The sequence below is a fragment of the Harpia harpyja genome, chromosome 2, assembly GCF_026419915.1.
Source record: "Harpia harpyja isolate bHarHar1 chromosome 2, bHarHar1 primary haplotype, whole genome shotgun sequence".
NCBI classification, from domain to species: domain Eukaryota; kingdom Metazoa; phylum Chordata; class Aves; order Accipitriformes; family Accipitridae; genus Harpia; species Harpia harpyja.
The window spans coordinates 11,416,563-11,440,258 of record NC_068941.1 but is presented as its reverse complement, the minus strand read 5'-3'; the positions used below and the strand labels follow the sequence as shown (position 1 = coordinate 11,440,258).

General features: G+C 38.1%; 1 long non-coding RNA gene across 3 annotated transcripts; it reads left to right on the top strand.

Moving 5' to 3' along the window:
- The first annotated feature begins 684 nt into the window (after positions 1 to 684).
- LOC128154569 (uncharacterized) lies at positions 685 to 23,186 on the top strand. 3 transcript variants are annotated; one of them, XR_008239375.1, is made up of 6 exons: positions 685 to 1,043; positions 9,489 to 9,571; positions 18,632 to 18,732; positions 19,855 to 19,946; positions 20,790 to 20,890; positions 21,425 to 23,186. It is a non-coding gene; the product is annotated as an uncharacterized LOC128154569 (long non-coding RNA). The 3 variants fall into 3 exon arrangements; XR_008239378.1 differs by lacking the exons at positions 685 to 1,043; positions 9,489 to 9,571 and having other exon boundaries at positions 18,397 to 18,732; positions 21,425 to 21,577; positions 22,553 to 23,186; XR_008239374.1 differs by lacking the exons at positions 685 to 1,043; positions 9,489 to 9,571 and having other exon boundaries at positions 18,397 to 18,732.
- Positions 23,187 to 23,696: the final 510 nt, after the last annotated feature.

The following is a 23,696-nucleotide window of genomic DNA, read 5'->3' as shown; positions in this document are numbered from 1 at the left end:
GGCTTTTGTGATCTTCACTCTCTGTGTTCCCTGAAATATATCACTGTTTCTGTGATTTATAGATCAAAATGCATTCTCTGATGTAGCTGGAACTTGATCCCTTAACCGCTTTGAAAACTTGAACCAAGGCTTTCAGCTGATACAAGAACGTGAATGGATGCCAGTGGAAGGTTTTCAGTATAAGCTTCATGTTCCTACTAAAAACAGAGCCCTGGAAGGAGGGCAGTCACATAGGCACCATCAGGGGCTGTAATTTTGACTTTCAGATTTACCTATGAATTACAAAAATAGAGCATAGAAGTACAAATGCAAGAATCAGTGTAGCTATGCCTTCATCCAGGAGAAACACATTTCTAAAAAGGTACGGATGATGAAAGATATTTTTGGAAAAGTCTACCATTCAAGTATAACTTTGCATCACTTACTGAAGTGGCAGATTTTGCCATTGTTGGAGGAAAAGGTGGCTATCTTTTTGAAGAAATTCTTCTACCTAGCATAATTTTGGTCCTTTCTCAGTTCTGTGTTAGTTGTTCTTTCCTTCATACACAAGCTAAGAGGTCTTCTGATTTCAAGAAGGTTTAATGATTGCCTCATCTGAAAATGAGTAGTATATAGCAGCGTGTTACTGGAATGCTGCTGACAGCTAAACCAGTCGGTCTCGTGTCCTTTTCTCTGCCACAGGTCCACAAAGAAGAGGGTGAATAATGTGGCCCGTGGAACAAAAGCCTTTAGAAAAGACAAAGAGATACATACCATGGGTCTCCCGCTGGTTTTGGAGAAAGTGATGCAAAGTGCATATGACCGGTTCCAGTGCTCCCACCACACAACTGTGAGCATTAGCGGTTTGCTAGAGATTACTCTGCGGGACGCCCAGGCACGACCAGTCCCGTTGTCACCCTCACACTGGCAGCAACTGGCTTCCACCTACGAGGATGGGGAAGACGAGGAAGCGTACAGGCAGCTGGCCAGAGAGCAGCCGTACCAGCCACACCGCAGCAGCGATACAGCGGTACAGCAGACGTGTCGGGCTAGGAGTAAGGAAGGTGGGTTTCCCTTGTCCGTGGACACAAGGTTTTTCTTCTAAGTGTACCTAAGTTGCTGCCGTTCTCTGGTTTGGGCTGTACTCCAAGACACTCAGGGAGCTTTTTTAAAAATTGATGTTCCCACTTTTTAGTTATTTTGCCCAGGAACAGGAGACTGGAGCATAATGTCAGAGCAGTATAGAACTTTCTATTTTGAAGCTTCTGATTTTCTTTTTTGCTTTTGATGGAAATTTTGCTATCCAAGATGTTGTCTCTAATCAACCGAAATGATGTTTCTTTATGGAAACACACAAAAACATTTATTTGATTGTAACCCATGCAATTGTGGTTAGATTTCATTAGCAGAACCTGCTTACTTCCAGAAAAAGAGCTTAATCTTTGGATTTGAATGTAAACTTGATATCCAGCAATATTATTTCACATTTATTATATAATTTACTTCAGTGCACAGAAAAAATTCTGATACCTTAAAGTGCAGTTCAGCTTAATTTTCTGGTTGCTCCCTCCCCCAAACTATAGTTGAAAACTGGAAAGGGATAAAATGGGGCAATTGCATTTTGTAGAAAATTACCTAGCTGATTCCATATTTACAGCCTTTATTAACCTGACAGGGAGGAGTGGAATAGCCAGCAAATCAAGCGCAGGGTTGAAAATGTCAAACTTGTGCAGCATAGTACCATAATTACCAAAGTACATCAGGTATTATTAGAATTTTGATAGTTCCCTCTTATGGCAAGTAGAGTAATGAGAACAGAAAATATACAAAATTAATTTATTTTCATGACAAAAATAGTAATGAGGTGAGATGATTACATCCAATTCGCAATCTCAAAGTTGTCATTTCCCGATGGACTGGACCAGTAATCTTAGTAGCTTAATTAAATCAGTAATAATCATTCCTCCTCCCTTCCCCCACCTGCTCAGAAGACGGAAAATTTAATGGAAAGGCACGAGGATTTCCACACTAAAAGCTGCCTTCAGGTTTGCACTCAAAACAGTGATTAAGCATTTTATTATATACTTTTATCTATGTTCTTGAACACTACTGTTTCAGAGCTTGTGAGTTAATCTTTGGAAGAGACTTCGAGAATTGTTAAACACTTCCCTGAAGATGCATTACTTATGTTGCATGGGAAAATTTTAAAACTTTGTCATTTCTATAAACACTATACCAATGTTTTATTTTCCTAGAATAATAGCAGAACAGTTTTCTTGTATATTAATATTTGAGGATGTGATCAAATAATAATTTTGGCCTTAACATCTATTTGTATTGTGAACTTATTGGTGGAGTGTAACTGAAAGGTTTTTAAAGTAACTAGCATCCAGTTAAAAATCATATTCAATAGCACTACACAAAACTCCAGGAATTAAGATTTTAATTAGTCAATTAGTAGCACCCATATTTGTTTACATTTCTACCCTGGAATGTCCAGTAAAACAGAAATATCTATTTATTTTATGCCACCAAGAGCCATTAATTACAAATTAGGCCATCTCGGTGCTTTAGTGGTACCTTCTTAAACGAGAAGGACAAAGGATACAGGGGAAATTGAGAGTTGATCCAGCTTTCTTATCAAATCTTGTAAAATAGCTACAGCCAATTTGTCTGTCTTTCTTGATTCTTCCTTTATTTCTCTGCCACCTCTTCTCCTCTTTCTCAGGAACAAGGGCTACAAGAGAAGCCAATTTAATTCTATCCCTGATTTTATGAAACTGGTATGCAGCTATGTGCCTTACAAGTTAAGTCTGTTAGCATCATCCCCATCTGATTCTTGCTAATCAATTTAATCAATTTTTTTTCACTAAGTTCCTCTGATTAACATCAGCTTCCAAGTTTAAAAATGATTTGTAAGGAGTCTTAGGTTTCCTATTAGCCATTTAAATATCCTAATTATTGGTAGATTCTTATACCTGAGTTTTTTCTCTTAAATTCAGCACCTCTTAGAAGTTGGAGACAGGGTTAATAGAAACAACCTTAAAAGACTAAGGTGCTCAGTGACACTGCTAAAGTAGGTGGCAAAAAGTACTTTATCTAATATTATATCATCATCCGCTGGGGATGTTTCTAATGAGAATCCTTACCGACTTGTTCCAGTGCTATTAGATACATCAGCAAAAAATCTGGAAGAAAATATATGGACTTATTACTGAGAAAATGTACAAATGACACTAGAGCTGATTGAACAGTAAGTAATTATGAAGATAGCTTATATATATAGACTGGTCTAATTTGCTTTCTAAGGTGTTTCTTTTGGAAAAAATGCTCATTTTTTAAAATGGCCAAATGCAAGATTGCAAGGTTGAGGACAAAGAAAGTAAGGCACGCTTGCAAGGTGTGAGATGATATCCTGGAACCACACCACTCGGAGAAGGACCTGGGGTCACGGCCAAGATAATAGTCAATGGTGTGTGAGTTGCCAGAGTCGTCTTATAGCTATGGGAAGATATATGATCCTTGAGTAGAGAATATCAACTAAGGGTTGGTATACCTACTACAAAACTGTTGAGGATCATTCCAGCCAAAGTCATTAGAACATCAAAAGTTGGATCATGGCATGCAGATGTCAAAGCCACCCAGCAAAACAAACAGAGACAAATCAGATCCCTGAGAATTTCTAACTGGTCGTGCAAAGGAAGACTTTTACAAAACAAGGTCTCTCCAGCTACGTGTTTCCTCTTGTGGGTATTATTCCTTGAACACTGAGGAAGAAGGGAGAAGGTTATCGGCGGTGAGTAGCTGCTGATGTTGTCTGAGCTGGGACAAACGCTGCCGGGGACCCCAGGGCCAGGGAAGGTGCACCCGCCCTGGTCGCCCCTGCCACGGCGTTTACACACCATGCTCTTTTCCCCGCTGGTCCTAGCTTGCTACATCCATACCCAAATTTGGTGTTTCTGATAGTTACCTAGGTAATCTTGGCAATATTTGGTATTGCTGACCCAGGTACCTCAGTGGTATTGGCTTTGCAAAGCTCGACTCCCCAGAAAACCCCAGTGCTCCCCTCTGAATGCCTGTGAAGTTTGGGTGTTTCTGCCCTACTTGGCCCTTAATCACCTGCAAAATCCCTCACCCCTCACGGTGCCATCCCCATAGGTGTTTTGCTTGTCTCTCTGTCTCTCTCCTGTGCAGCCATTTCTCACGTCACGTCCTGCAGTTTTCTGTGTCCGCCCTGTTCGTTAAACTTCAGGCCAGGGAGAGTCACTGGCCTGCTCCTCTGCCTGCAGCCCTAACAGGTCAAAAATGACACTATTTTAGAAATACTTAAGTTATGTAAGACCTGGCTGCCTTATGAATTTTTTTTCATTTACATAAACCTGGGTGTGGGCAATGCTGTCATTTGTCCCCTTTAATTGCCGCTAAAGAGCCTCCTCTTACACTACATAAGATTTACGTAAGATTTACACTACCTAGAGGTTTTCATCTGACATGCTACTTGCTATTTGCAAAAGCTCCACAGTAATTTGTGAATATTAGATATAGTCTGAATCCCATTGCGAAATCCAGTGTTAGGGTTGGAGCTTTACCTTTTAATTTTTTACAACTTCAGATGATCATATAAATAAATACAACCCAGGTTGTGAGAGTACATCAGGACTTTAATGAAAAACCAAGCAGAGCTTTCACTTATCTATCAACTTCCTATTTTCCCAGAAGAAATTGTTTCTGTCAATATTTTATTATGACAGGGATGGATGGGAGAAGGTGGTGAAGTCTTATCTAAGCAGATGGTTCTCAAAAACTGCACACAGAAACTGAGAATATAGCAAGAAATAAGAAGAGAGTTTCCCCCATTTTGTTTTTATGTCATGAATAGTGAATAAAAGATACATTATAGACAAATGAAAACTAGTAAAAACTAAGTAAAGCAGAAAATGAAAAAGAACAAAGGCAACGTTGCTGAAAATTATTTTGTAGACAAATTTGTGTGGTTACTCTTAGACCTGTAATAGCCAATGAATGTTGACAGGACGAAAACCAATAAAAACAATGAAAACAATAAAAATTATATTTATGCATTGGTAATCTCATCTTTGAGATATTACAAGGAAAATTAATTTTGACAAGAATAAAATAATGTCTTTCAGGCTGTTCCTTGGTTACCAACAAATCAAGTGTGTCGCTTGGATTCAAGGACAAGCTAAGGAAACTTGTAAGACATAAGCTGTTACCAGTTTTACATCTAGTAGTGGATGAAAATCTAAATGTTAACTCAAACTTTTCTTTCCAATTGGAGACTTCTTGTTAGACAGTCTACACCCTGATTCTTGATTTGTGCTGGAAAATCATAGATTGGAACTGTCTTTTCATATTTAAAGGAGTTTCTAGATAAGACACCCGGACTAATTATTTGCTATGTAAGTGGAAAGTACACAAGTTAAATAGAAAATTGAGCTAATGAAAAATATGTATCTACCAGTCTTTTTAAAGTAGCGTTTGGCTGCTTTGCAATCTTCATCTGTGCAAATGTGTATATATTGTATTTCAATGCTCATACATGCGAGAGTAATTCCTTAATGGAATTTTTTATAAACAGATTAGGACTACACAAGTGACTCTTAGTGTCACTGCAGAATGTGTTTGTGTGTTCAGGTTACAGGGTTCCTTAACCTCACACTGCAGCAGAATGTATTTTACTGATTTACAGAATAAAGATGGGCTGCAACATGCATTTCAGGTTAAGTAAGTGCCTTTGAACTGTTTTAAATTGAGGGTCTTCATTGACTCAGATTAATAAATCATTACATATTATATACATAGTATTACTGTGTTATATATAGTATATATAAAATACACATAATGTAATCCTACAATAATTATGATAATTCCAAAGTATGAATATTCTTTAAAACAAAGGAAAATTATTTTTTTTCCAGATCATTTGTATCTGAATTTCCTTTTGAAAGGTAGAATTTTTTTTTCCTCATTCTTTCTGCCTTCTGGAACAAGGGCATTAAATCCAGAGTCTGTTCCCAACTAGTACTTCAATTACTAATGCCTCCCATTCAAAAAGTAGAGAGGCTTCACTTTTTATACGAAAGTATTCCTGTTCTAAAGTCAGAGGTTAATTTGAGTACTGAAAATGTGTACACTGCTTTGGTAGCTTAACAGGTACTTTGAGCCCTTGTAAACTGATTTATACTAGCAAGGATAAAAATTACAAGGGTTACTAATCTTCATACTGAAATCATTAAGATAATTACCACCAACTGTTTTATTATCCAAGTATATCAAGGGAAATGTAGTTGCATCCTGGAGCAATGAGTAAAAACTGAGTAGCTATGTACCAATCTGTGCTTTAAATGGCAGGTTGAAAAATGCATACTGAAACTGGTGCATGTGCCTTGTAGCATTACATAACTTTCTCACTGATAAACTTAAAAAGTCTGTATATTAAGTGGAATATTCTCTCTGCAAGAAGGACCATTATTTCTCACAATATAACTACATCAGAACTCCTTTTCTGGTATTTTAGACTCATTACAGTACTCCCTCTGATTAAAAAAACACTTTTAATTTGAGTCTTCTAAGGAAAATGAGCAAATCTTAGAGGATTCTCTTTTTTAATCAGTGTCGTGAGTAGGTTTTTGCTTTCCTTCCCTTCATGTTCAAGACTAAAAATATTTCATGTTCTCCCAACAGGAAAATGTAAACGCCTCTATGAAGTCTTATTAGGCTCCCGTAAAATTCAGAAAAGGTATGAAAGTGATTCTGAAGGAACGAGTACTTACTGCTATCATTTATACCAAAACTGTGCCACCACCTTTCCCAGCACAGATTGAGCAAATAGGTTTACAACCATATAGAAATAGTTTCTAGATCTTTTTCTTTTAGAATAAATAACAAAACAAAGTAACCTTAACTTCCTAAAACATTCTTTTCTAATTTTTAAAGTATCAGGAAAGCCTTTAATGAATAAAATAAGGGTTTGTTTTGGTAATGGGATAAAAGTTCTTAATAAGCAGTGAACTTTTATTTTTCAGTTGTTGTATTATTTCAATATTTTTATATTAAAAATAAAGGGGGGAGTCTGTCAGGTAACTTTTGCTATTTTTTAGTCTGAAAACTCACCTGGAATCTGTGAAATAGGTAGAGGCCACGACAACCGGACTAGGTGAAGTGAGCATCATGAGGAAATAAATCAGAAAAAGAGGCTGTATATGTAAACTTTATATATTTAAGAAGTGTCTGTCAGGTGTCAGACCCTTGCTATTAAGGCATGTGTTCTGCATAGATGGGGATTAGAGGAGGGAGTTCAGTAGCGAAAACCAAATAATAATAATAATGAAAACTTTAAACTGTTTAGAATAACTGGAAAAGGGCAATTTTACTTGCCTGTTAATGCTCTCTGCTTACAGAGAACTACTTTCCAAATTGGAAGGATGTATTGCACAAATGAGCAGCAAACTTATAAGTGTTCTCAACTGCCCAGCAAAGGAAAAATGTCACATCTCCTTTCAGGCCCGTGCCTCGGACACTGTTAGCTCCTCACCAATGAATCACAAAAATGAAAGGCAAGTGATCTGGGGGAAAACAACGAACCCCCTCAAAAATACAAATAAAGACATAATTCCTAGAGGTTTTTCTTGGTTTGAGTCAGCCAAAGCCACACTTGTACATGAGACCCAAATTTCCTCTCTTTACATAGCCTGCCCTCAGGTAGCTATGATTGTGATTTCTTCCCAGGGTGGTGTGCTATTGCTTTGCAACAGGTGGGAGAGAACTTTTTAAAACGTGTGTGTGCTTGAACGAGATGCACAATTATTTTAATGGCTATGAGTTGTGGCAAAATAGAAATATAAAACAAATCAAGGCTACCACTGTGCATCTCTAATAGGTGATGCAGTCCAAGTCAGCCACCCACATACCTAGAAAATGGAGGCATCCACCAATAAGTTATTATAACGCAGATGTTTTCAACACTACTGTTATTATAATCAGACTTTTTAATGAGTTCCTCTCCTTTCTCCCATACGTTTCCTCTGTATCTGAGAAGACATCCTTCTCATGGGAAGGGCGACTATCATATTAAAAGCTCCTTCACCCCATGAAGCTGTAAAAGCCAGGATGATTATGCCAGTGAACAAAATCTTCTGTACACACTGTCATACCCTTAACTGGTGTAAATTGACTTAGCGTCATTGACTTTAATGGCCCTATATTTGCAAAACATTTATGTCAACTGTGAATCTGAGCCACTGTATTAAATTCATTACAACGTGAGCTAACTATCCAGGAACTATATTTATACTTTAGATGATCCTGTGTAAATACACAAGGAAAACATTTCCAGGAAGCTCCCCATTTAGCCTTTTAAAGAGGTCCAGTTACTCTGTATTTCATTAAAATTACCTACTCAAAGAATTAAGGAGAGGAAAATAAACAACCCTTAGGGCTCATGTTTGTGATGGGTCTGCCACAGAGAGTCACAGGAGATACTTTGAGGTCCTGCCTCAACGTAAAGATGTTTTTGCCATAGTGAACAGAGTTCAAGCTTTCACTCACACTGAAGAAAGAACGTATGATGGTCTCAAATATATATAATATTATGAAGCTCAAATGGAGAGTCAAAGCAATGACTCCCTGGAGTTTAGAGAGGAACAGGGAAAACGGAGGTGAGTTTTTTGGATGTGGCACTTTTCTGTTTTTATTTCAGCTTTTTGGTTGTAAGGGATGTGTACAAGCCTAGTGCATTAGACCAATGTAGGGAAAGAACATGTGTAGTTACAGAAATGTCTGACAGATGGGAAGTGCCCGGGGGATCTGAGGTCAAAGGATAACTGATTGCTCATACATTATCTAGTAAAATAAATAAATAACTGACATTTTAGTCTCCACAAAATCAGTGAAAAGCACATAGGTTGCCAGTTTTGGACAATATATAGATTCCTGAACACAGCTGTTAAGATTTTAGAGATAGTATTGAATGATCCTTCTATTAGCAAATACGATATCGGATGCTGCCTAATTTTAACTATTGCATACAAGTTGCAAATTATAAGAAAATAAAAGCAGTATGGATTTTTACACCGTAATACATCACCTTTTTGGAAAGAATGATGATCCTTTTGAATTACATGGCAATTTGGAAATTTCCTAGTTCTTACAGAATGCCTATGAAACCTAGGCAAAAAAAGAGAACAAAGAATGTTTCACGGGGAAGCACTTTAGTCAAATGGATGATGAAAGAAGACATTTGCAAGCCAGATGACCATTTCAGACCTTAAAAACAATTAAAAGCCATTACGTTAAAAGTAATCTCTGCAGCATTATGGACACCATGGAAAAACCTAAACACACTGCAAGTCATACTCCACATTGCAAGAGCTGGGCTGTGACTTGGGGTTTCCAAGAACAGTTGACGGTCGTAGGTGAAGAATAATATCTTGACAGAAAAGAATTGAATCAAATTGAAAGTTCAGATCTTTCTGTGCTTTCCTTTTCAGTTTTGTTTGGATTTTCTCCTCCTGTGTCCCTCTCTGAACGTGGGTGACAAGACCTGTATGTGCAAGCACTCTACATAATGTCTGTAAGTAGAGGAGAAGGGAAGGGGGTGGGTTTCACACCAGCACTTGGGCAGTGTTTTGTCACCCTTGTCAAAGGATGTTGGAAGATGGTACAGGAAGTAGATCCCATTTGGTAGCATAAGAAGAAAAGGTCTGAGAGTTTGCTGCATGTGAAAATAGCTGCTGCACGCTTTTTAGTTGCAGCCCTAGCCTTTCCTTTCAAAGCTGCTTGCTAGATCTCTAGTAATGCTAGCAACTTTCGTTAAATAAGGGTTGGTCGATACAGTTTCTTGCACGGGAAAGCAGAAATATGTTGGTATGGATTTTTTTTTTTTTCCCACCTAACTGCTGACAGCCAAGAGGTCTGGGTTTGAGGGAATAAATTTGCCAGATTCCAGTACACCTATGAGTTGTTCAGCCAAGATTTCCATAGTCTAGTGGGACTTGTAGGTACTCAGTTTGATAGAACATTTCATTAAAAGGACAGCGTTGGACTCCCTAAACCCTAACTGTCCTTGGCATGCTGTATTGAATAGGAAAATAGGACAGAACTCAATTTTTCAGTCAGAATCCAAACTGGGTTTGCATGTACAGAAAGGACATTATCTTCACACCAACCTGTGAGTTTATACTCACAGTTTCCCTTACACTGAGACATTGGTAGTACTGAATATGCTACTGAATGTCCTCACAACACCGCAAAGTAACTAATGCTGTTTGCTTCATGAAGACTTCAGTGTCGGAAATCTGTGGCTGTTTTTATCTCAGATCTTCTAGGAAGCCACAGTGCTCGCAATGCTGAAACCATGCAACTGCAGTGCACAGTCTGTGCACAATTCAGAGATGAAATATTACCTCTGCTTCCCTCCTGTGTCCAAAAATATTTTGCCCTGGAAACTCCTGCTGGAGTGACTCATCTGTATCATAGAATACAAGAGTGATTCGGTTGTGATGCCCAGGGATTTTTTTAAGCGTGTGTCGTAGGATTTTTCTCCTTGAAATATGTGGAAAGAAAAGATTGCTGGCCCAGTTCAGATAATGCAAATGTCTAAATATTGTGTTGCCTATGATTCAGAAGCATACTTTTTACTGAAGTCACGCTACTAGTAACTTCAGGTTATAATTATTTATGTAGTTCTGGTGGCTTACAGGAAAACTGGATGAATAACTAAGCACTTTGTCAACCAATTTCTTTATGTAATTGCAATACTTTTCCATGCCAAATAACTAGGTACTGGCATACCAAATTTTATGAAGAAGTTGCTCTGCTCCATTTGTAAGTATGGTGTTTTCCATGCAGCACTACCAACAGATAGCTTTAAGAAAAAAGGATAAAACGGCCATATTCCTCTCCATTATAACTGGCACCTGTCCATTTTAAAGGAAATACAGGCTTTATGCATGCTATCAAAAGATTTAGCCTGAAAATCTTCAGGATATATTGATCTGAAATGCTTTTGATATTTTCAACTGCATATATAATAATTACTGTGCAGATATAGTCCTAGAAAATACAATGGAAAAATTCATACTGATTCCAGATGTAAAGAATCATCAAGTATGTGAGTAGTTCTATCAATGTCAGTGTGGCTTTTCATGTAAAAATGTAAAACTAGGTCTTCAGCCTTTCTTGCCCTTTTCGCAGAAGTAAATTCAGCAAGTTGTTGATGAACATTCTGAAAAAATAAAATTTATTTCAAGGCTAAAATTTAGCATGAACTGTATGTCAAGGTATCTTGCAGATATTTTGACAGATGGCCATGACAACTTTGTTAACATGTAGACTATAAAATTAAAAATGGGGAAAAAAAAGAAGGAATCGTAACTTTCAATAATTTGCGGTTCATAGTATCAGTTACCAAAGCATGAGAATTATATACAGCCCGTTTCACAAAATGAGCAATTTTTTTAATAATTCTGGAAAGTAAGCAGAGTAAACAACATAAAGGCTGATTTCACATCAGCAACAAAATATTTTTTTAAAAGAATTACAATGTGAAAATTACCTTCTACCAATTTTATTTTTTAAAATCCAAGTTAAGAATTTGATTCTGCTAAAGTTTCTTAAATGATGAAATGACATCTGGGATTTTAAACTGTTTGTTTTCTCGACATTTTAAATACACTTTTAATTGCTAAGAATAACAAAGAAGAGCAAAAGTTGTAGTTAATATAGCTTATTCTGAGCAAAATCCAGCCTGAAGGTAGGTTTGTCTTTCAAAGAGGGGGGAAAAAACAACAATTAAATGATGCTTTCACTCTACTAGGCTGATTAGAAGCAATTCAAGTGCCTCAAGTGATGTAAAGTTTTAAATCTATTGATTAAATTTGCATCTCTTAATTTAGAAATGATCATCCATGTGGAGTGCAGCCTAAACAGCAGAATCTTTCACTACTTAAGTATTGATTTTTAATATGTCAAATGTACTAATTAAAATTGATATTTTGTAGATTGCATTTTAAATATTAATATTTGCTCAAATTGTAACCACTGACATCTATGATATATTCCAGAATTGTGTGGGTCATTACATGTTACTCCAGTAGACAAAGAAAGCAAGCAGAAGTAGCTGCTTTCAGTACAGAAGAACATGAAGACTGTGCCACATAACATATGAATGCAGAAAAGGTCCAAAAGACTGTTTTAGTTGAATGCAACGGTTCTGCCACTGCGTGGTACTGACTGCATCCAGTCTTGATTAGTTCATAGAATCATAGAATCATTTCGGTTGGAAAAGACCTTCAAGATCATCGAGTCCAACCATTAACCAGCCCCCTAAACCATGCCCTGGAGTACCCTGTCCACTCGCTTTTTGAATACCTCCAGGGATGGTGACTCAACCACTTCCCTGGGCAGCATGTTCCAATGCCTGACAACCCTCTCAGTAAAAAAATTTTTCCTAATATCTAACCTAAATCTCCCTTGCCTCAACTTGAGGCCATTTCCTCTTGTCCTATCTCCAGACACCTGACAGTTCATTTCATAGTAGAGAGCAGTGAATAAATGGGTTGAATACACTGGCTTCAGGCATTATGTCCCTTAGAGTTGCAGTCTGACAGAGTTGTGCTATATGTTCACTTGTTTTTGTAGTGAATTCATGCTCAGCAGCACCTGTTTGGAGGTTCTTCCTGACAGTCTTGGACACTTTTATCATTAGAGAATTATTCTACATCAGTTAATCTTGGCAATTTAGATCTGTTTTCCTTGGGACAAAGACAACATGGCAGAATTTGACTTGCATTTGTACCTTCTTCACAGACCTTTCAAATGTTTTGAAATTTGCAATATTATTGCCTTTTGAAGTACAATTTCACCCTCTCCTTGGAACCAGAGAGTTGGAGTTTTAAGCTTATGTTTTTCAGCTGATAGAGCACATTTGAAATTATTTAATATTGAGTAAAACATTATTGTCCTCACCTAAAGAAGGAAGGCAGTACAATCATCCCAATTTTATAGGAAATTAAATGTACTTAGCTCTCAGATGAACCCAGGTCTCTCCAAGAGTGATTCCAGTCTATGGAGGCAAACAGACTCTCAAAGAACTGTCTAAGTGTGTACAGTAAGTTCTTCTTTTCTAGTTCTTTGTCCTGATTCTCTATGCAGAAGCAATAGACCCCTGAAATGTATTAGATGGATGTAGCATGTTCCCTATAGACAAGGAAAATTTGAATGAATACAATATAAATGAAAGCTGTATTGCATGAGAAGTTAAGAAAGCTGTTGCTCACCATTACACAAAGGACATATGAAGAATAAGATCTATAAAAAGGCATAGATCATTTAATGAAAATGAGAGTGGACATTGGCAGTGTTCATTTTTTACTGTATCATCCAAAGAATCTTATTGTTATTGAAAGATTCCTATAATGGACAGAGAATAAAGACATAAGGGGATAATGTATTAGTGAACGAAGAATAATGTTACAAGGAAAAAGACATAGCAATTTATGTAGAGAACAGGTAAATAGCAAAGCTTATTAGAAAATTAAACATGTTCTTTGCGTCACTGTCCTCTGAGGTGTTTGGTGATTTGGCGGCAGTGATTTATATGTCCTAATTTAGTGTAAGATGAATTAAGCTTACTTATTTCCATTGACTGTAAAGGGCATCCGGCCAACTAGTTTGAATGTACATGCCTATATTGCGCAGGTCAATACCTGGCAGATGAAATTATCTCTTATAATGCAAACTAATTGAACACAGACCCCAGATCAATCATCAGTTTTGGGAGAGCTCAGAAATACAGAAAAGAACAAAAGGTGAGCTTCTGCTGCTGCTTAGCAAAGGACTCAGACTACTCTTGTCTGCAGGGTGGACGGACAGGTCCTGGGTGTAGCTGTGAATGCTCAGCATCTGACTGTCCTTATGTTGGCAGATCTTGTAGTGATGTCAGCGATGGGCAGACACGGAAAAGGCGTTTATTCTTAAAGAGGTTTGGTGTTGCACGCACTATGGGGTTTCAGGGGACTCAAGGTGGGTTAGCCAGGGCTGTTCTAAGAGCATTGGTGTGTCACCTTGCCTTGGATCCACTGGGGAGTCAGATGAGAGCTGGGCCAGGTGCTAGGCCTTTGACTCTTTGCAAACTTGGACTTTGTAAAATCATATAATCAAACGGTCAGCATGGACATAATACTTTAAAGCCCTGCTTCTATCGTTCTACATCCTTAAATAGAGTTGCTGTCATCTGAGGTGGACTTCACTGTGCATTTATGTTCTGTTTAAACATATTTTATATTCAAGCAAATGGCAATGTAGTTTTTATTGCTATCAGAAAGCACAAAATGGAGAATTCTACCTAAAAGAGACTCCAAGTTCTTTTATATTTAGCCTGAAATGAATCTTCTTTAATGAAAGGGTTTGGCTGGAGGCTTGAAGTACATACAAGTGATACATTTCTCCCAATCATAACATTCATTATTTTCAATTGGCAATATGCATATTTCATTTAAAAAAATACATAGGATGCTCAAACTCCTTGATTACTAGGGAATTCTGTGCAAAGAATTTATGAGATAATGTTTTCAGGCTTGTCGATAAAGCCTAAACCCCTGCTGCGCTGAAGCTTATATCACATGCTGCATACGCTTTTCTAGCATGAACCATCAGCATAGGATATTATGACCCAGCTTTACTTTCCTGTATTTAACGCTTACCAAATGAGTCATTTGTCCTATACTAGAAGCACTGAAGGTACTAAAAGCACTGAAGGTACAAAAAGCGGTAATTGATAACATCATAAGAAAAGAGTTGCATTTAGAGCAAATAACAATCTGTAAGTAATAGACTAGTCACGCAGATCACAGGTGTGACTGCTGACTTGGGAGTAGCATTTGGTTATATGGACGCTCTTGCAGTTATGTGATTAGAAGAAAACATTTAAAAATGCTAACAGCTATATTTGCATTCTCGTTCAGTACCTTAAAACACTTTTCTAATTTTTAGAAAAACCCAGAAACAAATGCATGTCTGCTGAGCAGAGAATTTAAGAAGCTGAGTATTTTCACAAAAATTGAATTACAGCTGATTAGCAGATAGAACCTGGCAATAGAATCACTGATGTGAAAAGGGAAATGTTTTCCAAGAAAGCAGTATATTTAGAAAAAAGCAAGAGATTTAGTAGACGCAGTAAGGATTCATTTATTTAAAGCCCACCACCTACATTTGCACATTACGGGTGATATTCACCTGGTATATCTAATTTGTGATCAATATTTCAGCTGCTGTAAGGAAACAGCTTTGGGGTCCTCAAGAAAAAACAGCAGTACTTCTGCTTTGGCAGTTCCAGCTGTCTCTAGTCTTATCATCTCGCCAGACAGCAGGAATTCAGAGAGATCTCAGATTTTGTATGCTGATAATTTTGCAGGGGAGGTTAAGTGATAAAAAAACTAGCCTCAAATTACTTTAAAATACACCCAAAGCAGCCTCTTATATTGGCAATTTTTATATCCGATCCTTATTTTAAAATTGCAGTAGATGTGCTGTATATACTAGAGATTGAAAAGAGATATCGTAGATGCAGTTTTGACTCTCCCTTGATGTGGGACTCTCATTTTGAAAACAAGATGTCTTAGCCCTCTAACTTTCTGTATCTCTCTCTCTTACTACTGTATCTTATTTATAGTCTCATTTTTTAATCTATGTTTGCATGCTTTTCTCTGTTTTCATTCTCTTCAATTGCATGCAAATATTTGTATTACATTGAAGAAGGCAAGGCTTCGATAATTCTGCCTGATAAAGATTTCCTCTTCTCATTATGCTTCTTCTAAGGTCTAACAAACAAGAAATATTGTCATTTAGCTAGTTACTAGCCCCAAATAAGTTTCAATGCTTAAGCAAACACAGCTGGGAGCCTGGTAACTGTGATGGAGAAAAAAACCCCTGTCTGATATAAATGAAGTAATGTTTCTTGCATCCATTTTAAGTTACTACATTTGAGCCAGTTACAAAATCACACTTGTAGTCAATTACAAGCTTTTATTAATTTTACATTGTTTTAACAGTTTTCAGCTCAGACAACAAGAAAATGATCTAATTACGTAGAGTAGTTGCTTATGTAGACTTAATTCTAGACTATTTAGGCTGTTTAAATACCTGGAGCAAAATCTTGTTCTGCTAACTTCAAACAATTTAGTGCTGCAGAGTTTAGTGGAAAGGGTGGATGTATTAAAAGGATTTAAGGAAATGCACAATATGCTTTGAAATACTTGATATCGTTGCTGAGAATTTGCTGACTTTTCAGAATTTCTGCACAAATTCTGAAACGGGGACTTTCAGTGGATCCACATCAAAAGCTCAGTGTGAACTGACTTGGAAAGTTACCTGAAACAGGAATTATTCTGTAAACTAAGGCTACTCCCCTTCTTGTCTCACCAAGGAAAGATGAGTGTGAATCCAGTTTTCTTCTTTTCAAAATGTAGGAATTAAGTGTGACACAGGAACACTTTAGGAAGAAGGTATGTAGGACACAAGTGAAAAGAATGAGGGTAATTGAATGTACCTTGAAAAAAGCAAACAATGAAAAAAATTATGAGTTGCAGATCTTGTATAAAGCAATGCACACAAAGTGGCTGGAAAGCTGCAGGTGCCTAGAAAGCAGTGATGTTTTAAAGGATAGTGGAAAAGCACATGTGCACTTCATTTTTTTTTTTCCTTTCAAAGGTGCTGTTCCATCCATTCTCTGGTTTGTATTTGCAGATCTCCAAAATTACAGTGATTTCTGCACAGCCTGGGCTTCTTCGAAACTAGAAAGATAACTTGAAACAATTTGCATTCATAAATTAAAATCTGTGCCTCACTTAAAGTTTGAGTCAGGTACTTGAGCTCCTGGCACCGCGTGGACACAAACGCTGCTCCTGAGCATGAGCATTTGCAGGTCAGGGGTCCTTGACGTGAAAATCAGCCTTGGGTAAACAAGCAAACTTTCCCTGCCACGTTTGTTCAATCTTTTTAAATGACCTTGATTGCCTGCTTACTCTGTGGTTTCCTGAGAACAATTAATTTTTTATTTTGGGGGGGTCTGTTGCTTGCCTGTGGTGATGGGGGGTGGTGCAATACAACTCCAGCTTGAGCTGGGTAGGAAGACAGTTCCCAAAGTCAACATTTTTGCAAAGGGATTTCTTATCGTTTTCTCAGCCTTTTCCTCTCATTTATCCCTCAGGGTCCAAGACCCTGCTAAACTTTTTCCTAAAAGTGGAAGTTACCAGTATGCTTCACAACTTGACAGAGCCCTTAACCATTGCGGATGCTTCACCTTTGCAACAGTCTCATTAAGCCTCTGTGATACCCAGTGTGTTGATCACAAGGAGGCACTCCCTCCTCTGAAGACCAGCGCTCAGCTCCTCAAAAGCGTTTAGATGTTCCCACTGAAATGATGGGAAGTTAATTGCCTTAATCCATCTGGACTCATATGTTGTGCAGTACTGCCCATGTTGAAAATAATAGGACCGCATTTTAACAGTATGGTTTTAGGCATGTGTGAAAACCACGGGCAACTCTCCAGGTACTTGGGTACTACAGTGACAGAGGCTACATAAGCCCTTGCTTAGACAGACAGTTGAACAGATTTCAGAAACAAGGCCTCCAAAATGTGTCTTTTATAATACATTGCTGCTTTTTAACAGCTTGTTGGTAGTAGATTTTTAAACCTGAAGCATATGAATAATGCAAATAAAAAAATGTTGCACAGTAATGTTGATTCAGTAACACTTTATATGCTCGTTAGCTAGTGTGCATTATAATTGAACTCTTACATGTGACAGCCACATGAATGCCAAATGAATATATTATGATTAACGCTGTTACAATGAATACCAAATGAAGTTTTAATGACTGAACACTTACCATTTTCCCGTTGATTCTGTGGCATGCAAAGTTTTGTTTCTTTTTAAAAATTGGATTTGAAGCAGTGATATGAACGGCTTATTGTACTGTAACACAGAACATGCTTTGCTGGTGCTAAGTCATTATTCTCCGAGACTCCATGACAATTTTGTTGACTGTTTAAAAAAAGCAACAGGTAAAGAAACTATTTGCCTAGGAACTGATAATGAATGAAGGATTATTCACTTGCACCTCTTGTAAGATTCACTCAGCAGTGATCCATGGGTACTAACCAGACATCACAAGAAAAGGGAAATAGGGATGACTGCTAAAACAATAAGTCATTTTTCTTTTTGCAAACCGTGGCTCTGGAGTGCTGGAAAAATAGAATTAAAATGGTTTATTGTTGTCATGGTTAGATCAAATACTACTTGAATAAACAAACAAAATGTTCACACTTTAAATACAAACTTTGTTCTTTATTCAAGTGAGCAATGCTTCCACCAGGTTTCTTAGCCTTCAGGCACTATTTATCTGCAGGGAGCAGTTGTCATTAATGCTACCTTATTACCTTGTATGCATAGTAATTTGTTTTATAAATGGCCCTACAGAAATGAATGGACCTACTTGGGGAAGATTTTACCGATGACTGCAAGAGTTCTAAGGCCAAGTCCATGCTGAAACACCACCCCATCTAACAAAAAACCCTTGGTGCAAAGGGTAAAGCCTCTTCTCAAACTTCAGACATTTTTATATTTCACAGAGATGCAACTAAAACTAAAACCACATCTACTGTGCTTCTGGAGGACAGAAAGGGCCTGGAGGACACAAGGGGGGACTGTGTTAACACTTGGAGATACTTAGGTAAGGTCATTTTTACTGTGCTTTCATGAGCTACACTAAATGTCCCATGAGCCGCATGCCCGCGGACTAGTTGATCTCTTCTGACCTGGGTTGTGTGAACTTCAAGAATAAGAATGCAGGTTTTCTCCTGAGTTCAGTAACACCAAGCTGTCACTCCTTATCTTTTACTTTTCTTGGAATTAAATCTCTAAATTGATATTAAAAATTATAGTGTTTGTCTGTTTACGTTTATTGCAAGAGACTATATAAAAAAAAAGGATATGAGCAAGAATAAGCAGGTTGCTAGCCAGGTATTCTGTGAGAAACTGCTATAAATTAGGAAGAAAGCCATGTTCCATAAATAACTGACTAACTGCGGAGAACAACAATGCCGCTCCTCCTGGCAGCAGCAGAAATGCATAGCAGTAACAAGAGAGGAAAGAGCCACGGGGTTCTTGGGCAAAAGGAATGAAAGGTCAGACCTGGCTGCTCCTACGTCTTCCCCTTTCCTCCCCTGCAGACCTGCTCAGGGATTGTTCTGCAATACAAAATACTTTGGTGGGTGGGGATGAAGGCAATTTTTGCCCATGTTTACTTTAGACACTTGGGTGAATTTTAACCGCAAATGAAAGCAAGCGCTTTGTGTTTCAGCCTATGAGGTTTTCAAAGTGTAATGTTTCTACTATCTTTTTGCCCTCACTTCCCTCAATATGTTACCTGAATTGCATCTCCAGCATAATAGAACTTTGATAGTTTTTCTGCTTTTCTCATTCCCCTATCACATTAAATTCTCTCTGAGAGTTTTTCCATCATCCAAAATACTAATTTCCTGATGTTTTGTTTCCATGGCCAATGTAAGCTATGTAAGACCTCAAATTAGGTTATTTTCTTGAAAAAGTAAAATAAAGATTTAGGTTTCTCCAAATAAAGTTGAAGTTCATCCAGACAGGAATGTTCATGACGCAGATGGGTCAAAGTGAGTCTGGTTCACAGGAATTAAATGAGTAGACCCAAATCAGGAGGTACTCTTGTGATCCTGTTTACATAGAAGAAAATCATAGTCTCATTTTAACTCACTACAATAAATATCTAGTTCCATCAGATAATGCATATTAACTGCAGATTGCATCTTTTTACATACAGCGTGGGAGAAATTGGTCTGAGGAAGCTGCAGTCTGAACAGCAAGAGGGAGAGACAGACAGGCAGACAGAGCTGACAGAACTGCTTTACAAAGGTGAGGACTTGAGGTGCAAACACTTTGCACGAGGTTGCAAACTGTCTGCTGCTGAGCCAGCCCTTGCCCTTCCCAGACCTTGTCCCGTGTCTTATGCATAAAATCACCACTCTTTTCTTATGCCAACTCCAGGCGTTTTTCTAACACAGTTAAATTTAATCTCTGCTCTACACTGCAGTGTTTTGGAAAACTGCAGTTACGGGTGGGCCCAAGGATATGTGAAAGGTGCATACCCTGGGTAAATTTGGAAAGAGCAACTTTTATTTATACATACCAGCAAGTGCTTGTAAACTTCCCCTGCAGAGTTATTTTGGTCTGCTAGCACAAATTTGTCAGCTGCTGAGAGATATTTCTGTGAGCTGAGAGGAGGATGCTTTTCTGGGCTGGAGAGACACAAGCGCAGACCAGTGGGCTTCCCACTTTGGGGGCTTTTAGGGACAGGCGACCTCCCAGCATCATCAGGGCTGCTCTCTCAGGTCTGCATTTTGGGCTGCTGATCAGCAAAAACCAGCAGTGCGGCCCCGAGAGAAGCACAGCAGGCCAAAGATCGGTATTTTATTTTCTGGTTTAGTTTTGTTTTCATAGAGGGATGAAGAGATTAAAAGATCAGTGGAGCTACCCTGAATTTTTGAGTTTTTATACTACGCTCGCTTCCCTAGACAGAGTGCCTATGCCTTTTCAGGGGCCTATAAACACTTAACGAATGCTCTTAGGACTGTCTTCCACTTTTCTTCTATGCCATGTGCTCTTATTGTGCTCTGTAACTTTCAAACATCGTTTAAAATACTATTGGCTTGGACATCTTGTTAGGTCTCCATTAGTAATATCTGTTTCGTATTTCAGGTTTTTCTCTTAAAAGGTGATGGTGTTTCATGCTGTGGTGAAGTTGTGTGTCTCCTGGCAAACAAGAAGAGATCTAAGTAAACCAGCCAGACAAATCTTGGGTATGCTTTGTTGCACCTAATGGTGCTATTGGTTTGCTGATTATTGGGTTTTTTGGAGAAAGAAGGAGCTGGCTCTGCTATCAGAATTTGCAATATTGATTCAGAAATTAGACCCCTATTAATCTTTAAGTTCCATACTATCATTTTTCCTGTTAGTTTATATAGAAGGAACTTAATATTAATTTTCACAACTCTAAGTTAAAATCATTCTCATCATTTCAGTACAACATAGTGAAAGTTAAACTTACTACCTCTTGTAGATCAGCATTTCTGAAAGCTCTTCTGAGACTGTATTTTTCAACATTTTCTCTTGTGTGGCAATTATTTCTTAGTTAAGAACGTGGAGAAACACATAAGCTGCTTTTGAGGAAGGGGTAGGAGAGAAATGTGCATTGCTCTTCATTAACAAATGGCTGTGCCTTGCTATGTGCAAAATAAAGACCTTTTCTGCATTTCAGGCTAAAAGTGTGGGGAGGATTAGGTCACTCTGTTCTTCTTTCAAGCTCAGGAGTTATTATAGCTTTCTGTACACAGGGATGAGTGAGCTCCGGGGAACGAATAAGAACCCATTTTGTGCAGTCAAGTGGTAAGAGATGGATGAAGATGAAGAATGAGCAGAAGCATAATTCAGCAGCATACCTGATGGCATAATGACATTGATGTTTCTTGGCTCATATATCACCCCAGGTGCAGATATATGTCATCTCATTTCTGTCCAGCACAATGGAGAGTCCGTGAGGGATATTATGACTTTTTAAGTCACTGTCTCTCAGCCAGGTTGCTTTGGGGCCAATGCAATTACATGCTCTTCCGCCTGTGGGCTTGATAGCAAACTGACACTCCCGCCCTCAGCTAGAGGAGCGATCAGTTGAGGATGACAGTGTTGCAGAAACAGTTAAGTTAGTCCTGTGTCTTGTCTGTCCCGCGGTGCTGTATCAGCTTCACGTCTGCTGGAGTGCAGCCTGTGAGCCCCTGTGGCTAATGCTACCTTTCTCAAATTGCTGGGATGCAGGCGTCAAATACCTAGTACCTCCTACAAGGCGTAAATGTAGATTTTCCCTCGGTATCACAAATATGCAGATCTAGTCTGCTCTTTCCAAACGCGGCAGACGAAAATCTTGTCTAGATACTGAACATCAAGCTGTTGGCAAGTAAGAAGGGCAGGCTGAATTTCAGATACTGTTAGAAGACCTTAAATGTTCCCTAGGGGTCTGACCTTGCGTTCCTTACCCCTGTAAATCTTTTTTTTTTTTTTTTCTCCTAATGGACCCATGTGGAACTATGCCTAGGGACAATGCACATGGCTAAGAGTTGCAGGACCAAGACTATATTTTTTGTGACACAAAGTAATGTTGCCAGTAGGCCACATCAACACGTATAAGAAATGGAAAATCCTGATGTATATTGAGCATTGAATTTTCACAGTAAATCAACAAATCTAAGTAAAGTCAGATCTCAATTACCCGCACAAGATGCAGTCTTGTTGATGTTATTCAGAACATGCATTTTATTGCCTTGCAAACATCTGAAAGGAATTCAGTTTTCAACAACTTTAGGCTTCGGTATGGCATAATGGCTTAGTTTTGTAACAACAGGCTGAAATATTGACTGTCACGGAATTGACTGTCAAACTGAACTTTGTGGGTTTTGTTTTGTTTACAGATTAAAACTGTCTTCTCATTTTCAGCTCTGCATACAATACCTGCGCACTGAGAAGCACAGTCTGAAAACTGTCTGTGTACTGCAACACGAAAAAGACTGCTCCTATATACTGTGATTAAATGTAGGACTACAAAGCCACAGGTGCAAGCCACATGGGACAGCGTGGCTTCTCTGCAATATAAGGCATTTCTTCTACCTTTGATATCTGGACATGAAAAGAAAGTGGCACTGAAGTATAATTTTAAAACAATCTAAATGTGTTACCACAGACAACAGCATTGTTTGAATATGTAATTAATTTTGCTGCAAAACTCTAATATTAATAAATAGACCCTTTTAAATGTCTCAGGAATGCAGTCGCATGAGCAGCTCTTGGAAACAAGGTACAAGTGCTATTCTTCCATTGCAACTCCTGGAACATCGGTTGTGATGTAATACATGAGTCTCAAAAAGTAAATACAAAGCTGATGTTGCGTCACGTAGTTGAGCTTTTATTTATAGAAATAATTAGAAAGCTAATGATAAAAATACTCATACGTATATGAAAGGTCACTGACAGAAATGGAAGTTTCACTTGTTTTGAGGAACAATCACCGAATAAAATTTCATTCTTCCTGCCTGACATGAGACTTAATTCGGTTTGCATTACATATCATTTATATATAATTATGTTTCATTCAAATATAGCTTGATCGATAGCCCCTTATCAATAAGGGCTATAAGAACACTCTTTAAAATTTTAGTCGATAGCGGTGTATCAAATAAGGTATGACTTTTATGTCCATTGCTTCAGGAGGATATTTAAAAAACAGACATCAGAAACAGACGTGATTTTTGACTGGTGTTTTAACTGAATATTTTACACCCTTGTGCATCTCTTCTCTATAACATTAGAAATTAACGTATCTTTTTCACAGTCACTGACTGCACTGGTGTTATCAAACAACAGCAACTAGATGGGGGCAGTGCCAATGGAGGAGGCTGACTTCTGTTATTTACTTCAGGTTTAGCCTGGGACCAAACGTATTTTTTCTTCTACAACACTGTCTGGTCTGATCTGTGTCATTACTAGGGGTTACTAGGAAGAACATAAATACTTGTGCTCCAGCAAGCTGACAGGTCTCCAGCTCATGGCATTAATCCT